Source organism: Trichosurus vulpecula, chromosome 8 (genome assembly GCF_011100635.1).
Source record: "Trichosurus vulpecula isolate mTriVul1 chromosome 8, mTriVul1.pri, whole genome shotgun sequence".
Classification (NCBI taxonomy): Eukaryota; Metazoa; Chordata; class Mammalia; order Diprotodontia; family Phalangeridae; genus Trichosurus; species Trichosurus vulpecula.
The window spans coordinates 247,391,458-247,396,267 of record NC_050580.1 but is presented as its reverse complement, the minus strand read 5'-3'; the positions used below and the strand labels follow the sequence as shown (position 1 = coordinate 247,396,267).

At 39.1% G+C, this 4,810-nt stretch overlaps 1 pseudogene; it reads left to right on the top strand.

The window, feature by feature from the left end:
• Positions 1-299: 299 nt before the first annotated feature.
• On the top strand, positions 300-1,467 carry LOC118829294 (annotated as a pseudogene).
• Positions 1,468-4,810: the final 3,343 nt, after the last annotated feature.

Below are 4,810 nucleotides of genomic sequence, written 5' to 3'. Positions count from 1 at the left end.
GTTTCTACTGGTCATGTTTGCCATTTCTGTAAATACTTTTGTTTTAACCTGATTTTGTCATTTGACTGACTGTTAAAGGTGAACCCACTGATAGGGTTTTTGTTTCTGAGTGTCCACTAGATGATGATTGGGTGGATCATCTTTGCCACCGGCTTACTGAGACAAGGTGTCATGGTTCCAATCTCAACATCATTATCATGGCTGGAGGAGCAAGGATTTTGTGATGAAGTGTTTAAGATATGACACATGTGTCACTGTCCTGGGACATGTGGTGTGGTATCCCCTCAGCTTTTGACTGAATTTTGAGTAGCAGAATGGGGATGGAGGTTATGCTGGCATTATTGGAGGGAACACCAGATACCCCTGCTTGTGTAGTAAGCCTCTGTGGTAACCAGCCTGTGTTTCTACCACTCATGGAATGTGTGCAGGTGACCAGAGATGTAACTAAGGTCATGCAAAATAAGAAGTTTGATGATGCTATGAAGCTGAGAGGGCTGAGCTTCAATTGGGACATATACACTTGGCTAGCTCATGTCAAAGTCACAGTGATTAGCCAGGTTGAGAATGTAGTGGCTTTAATAAATGTAGGAGCCCCAGCTGCAGTTCATTCTTCTGTGCTGTTCATTCTTCTGTGAGAACTGGGCTCACCCAAGGAAACCAAGTGCTTATTGTACATGATGGCTTTGAGGGGCTGGCCAAGGGTGAGACTGAGGAAGCTGGCTGGACCGAGGTTGGAAGCTGGACTGGGTAAGATAGCTTCTAAACTTGGAACCAAAAGGACTCTGCCCAAGAAGCTCTTTAATGAGATCAGTGCTAACATCACCAAGTTTAAAATCCAGGGCCTGATCATTGTTGGGGGTTTTGAGGCACAGACAGGAATTCTGGAGTTGATGGAGGGCTGTACAAAGTTTGAGGAGCTCTGCATACCATATGTAGTCATTCCTGCTACTGCTTCCAATAACGTTCCTGTCTCTGACTTCAGTGTTGGGGCTGACACAGTATTCAATAGCACCTGTATGACTCAAGCAGTCAACAGAAGGTACCAAGTGTTGTGTGTTTATCATTGAGACCATGCATGGTTACTGTGGCTATCTGGCTACCATAGTGGGGCCAGCAGCTAGGACTTATATTGCTTACACCTTTGAGGAACTCTTCAAAATCCATGACTTACAGGAAGATGTTGAACATCTGGTGCAAAAGATGAAGACAACAATGAAGAGAGAACTGATTGTAAGGAATGAGAAGTGCAACGAGAACCATACCACTGATTTTATCTTCAACCTGTACTCCGAAGAAGGGAAAGGCATCTTTGATAGCAGGAAGAATATCCTGGGACACATGCAATAGGGTGGAAGTCCAAGTCCATTTGACAGAAACTTTGCTACTAAGAAGGTAGCCAAGGCTATGACCTGGATGTCAACAAAAATCCAAGAAAATATCCATAATGGCCATGTTTTTGCCAATTGACTTGATGTGTATGTCCCTGTACGTCTGCAGACTCTACAAGCCCCTGAGTAGATGGAGAAAGCTGGAAGGGCTCAGCTTACTCTCTGGTTTGCCCATGCCTAGACTTCTTATTCTTGAATTCACAGTGTTTTGGCTCCTTTCTCATTAAATTTTACCTCATCCTCTAACCACAGCCACAAGCAAGTGGCTTAATCTTAAGAGCTAAAAGCACATGACAAGTTGAATAGCTTCTACTCCACATTTATCTATTATCCAAGGCAGGTTTCCTTGACAGATTTCAGTCACTAGGTTATCAGTTTCCTAAAAACAAGTTTTACTTATTTCTCCATTTGTAATTTGGACAAAATGATTGTAGATTCCATACTTCTTCTGCTGCAGTGGCAAATGCTATAGATATAGTAATAAAAGCCAATGTCACTGTGATTTTGACTAGAAAAAAAACATCCATGGATTAAATGTAGAATGTGAAATCATAGAATATTTTGAACCTGAGGTTATTGTCTTAGGGGACTCAATCTCTGAGTGCCAAGTTGGGAGTGCATAGCCCAATAAGACATCTTACGTTGTTAAATTATTTTCAGTCATGTGCTATACTCTTTGTAACCCATTTTAAGATTTTCTTGGCAAAAATGCTAGAGGTATTTCCCATTTCCTTCTCTGGTTAATTATCCAAATGAGGAAACTGAGGCAAACAGATTTAAGGGACTTGCTCAGGGTCATACACCTAGTAAGTGTTTGAGACTGTATTTGAACTCAGGTCCTCCCGACTCCAGGTGTGGTGTTCTATTCACTAAGCCACCAAGCTGCCTCAAAACTGCCTATATTTCTATATTTATAAGCTCTTTAAAATATGTTTATTTGGTTTCTTTTGTTTTTGTGTTGAAGTCATTTCAGTATATACATCCTCACTGACCGTGACTCTTCTTTGTAACAAAGAAAAAGAGTTAAGCAAAAGTAGCTAATACAGTGACCACATGATAGCATGTTAAACCTTTTTAATTCATAGTCCCCCTACCTCTTGACTTCCTTTTTTTAGGACCAAGATTAGTTACAACAAGGGAATACATCTTCCTTTTAGTTATTATTATAACTAAAACATTTAGATCATTTAGTCATACATATATATATATATATATATATATATATATGTATATATATATATATATGGTGTCCACCTGGTTTTTGTACTTCATTCTGAAACAATCTGTATGAATTCCCATGTCTTGGATTTCTCCTCATTTTTATGGCAGCTCAATAATGTTCCACTACATCTATATGCCACAGTTTGTTCAGGCATTGCCCAATTGATAACTGCAACTTATCCAGTTTTGTTTTGTTTTTGCTACCAGAGAAAGTCTGGTATTAAATCTTTTAGATTTCATAAACCCCCTCTTTCTAAAAGAGTTAGTATCTTCTTCCACTCATCGTCAGTATCATATCTTTGTATTTTCAAACAATTCAAAAAGAGGTCCATTGTCATTCTGGAAGAGCTTAATTAGTCCCCTTCCTTAACCAAAGACTCTGGCTTCTGTTTTGGTTGCCTGTTGTTTCCTTGTCTGTCTCTACATGATCACTTTCCTAGCCTAGCAATTGGCTAAAAGATGAAAAGACAGACTGCTGGACTGATATAGAGCCTATAGTGATTATCTTCAGGACACACTGTACTGGTTCCTTCCATTATTGTGATTATGTCTCATGTATGTATCACTTCATTTTTGTATAGGGCTTTACATCCCTTTCGTAACTTGTCATCAAGAGCATCATAGAGTGATAAGGTACGTTTTAACCAATGGAGAAAGAAAAACAAAGGTGTCGTAAAAAATTAGAACAAGACAATCTTAAACCAGGGAAAATATAGTTTTCATAATGGTTGAGCCTATATGATACCAGTATGTTCTTCTAAAGTGAATAATCCAAACAACTGGATTTTATTATTTTGACAGTTTTTAATTTCTTTTTTAATCCAGAATTTAGGGAAGCAGTGTGATACGGTGAAATACAATCAGATTTAGAATAAGAAGACTTGGGTTTGGGGGCTCAGATACCATGGAATAGAATATTGGGCAAGTCACTACCTCTCTACCATTCAGTTTTCTTATCAGTTAATTGATGGGGTTGAGCTGGATGACCTCTGACATCCTTTCTAGCCTTAAATCATTTATCCTGCGACCTTTGTTTGGATCAGCCTGGCTGAATCATTCAATTTTCTAGGGGTGTTCCATGGACGAGCTGCCCTGATCAAAACAAAAAAGCATAAAGTGTATTTGTTGCTAAAGTGCTTTGAATACTTTGAACTTGGACTGCCATGAGAATGTGAGTTGTTGTATGCCCAATGAAGTAAATATTCCAGGAAATAATATAATGAAAGGCTCTGTGCCAGAAATAGGTGATTTCGATGCTCTAAGGCCTTCATTCTTATTTTCTGCTATGTTTTCTCTTTGGTTTTCCTTGTCCAATAATGCTGATCAGCATGTTGGCTCCTTCTATGGGCATCATTTCTATGCTACCAAAGCCCTGTTTGGAGCTGCTGAAATGTATCATCTCAGTGAATCATTCAATTCATTTGATGACCTTAGGATTCCAAATTAAATGGAGTCAACTTAAGTGCTTAATTGTTTTTATCGATTTTTCCTCAATGATTGTACATAAGTTCTTCCTTGCCTTGTGAGGGTTTTTCATTAATTATCGAGGGACTTTATTTGCCATCAAGTCAGAGAACAATTCTCACAGCTCTAATCATTTCTCAGCAATGACTTACTGTGTGTGAGAAATACATCCTGCTAATGTAAAACAGACTCAGGCCTATTGATCTCAATTTAAAGAATTCTGAGAGCCAATACAACGGACGTCTGCTTCATGGAGGTGGAGCAGAAGAGGAAGATGTCCCCATTATAGTTAGAGAAAAGATTGCCCAGTGAGAGAGAACCTGCCCTCCTACCCTCATCATATCTTACTGATTGGTTTTCTAGGATATTTCTATATGGAAATCTTAATGATGTTAATGCAGGCATATTGAAGATGGCATGGACTTATGAAAGTGCTTCTGAGTTTTCGAAGATCCATCCTCTACTTGTTCCAACTTTAACAGTTGGTCCAGAGCATCATGCAGCACCTTGGGCAAGAGAGTAAGTAGCAAAACTTTGTGTCTGAGAAAGGATTATGATTTTCCCAGAATACTGATATGAAATTGACCTCTATGGTCTATAAGTAGCATGAAATACATCTCCAGTTCACTTGGGAAGGATTTTGGTAGATCTCAGGACATTATAAGGGAGCTGCCTGGACTAGATCAGGATAGTGGGTACAAGTATGGGAAAGGACTACGGAAGATCTCACTGGGGCG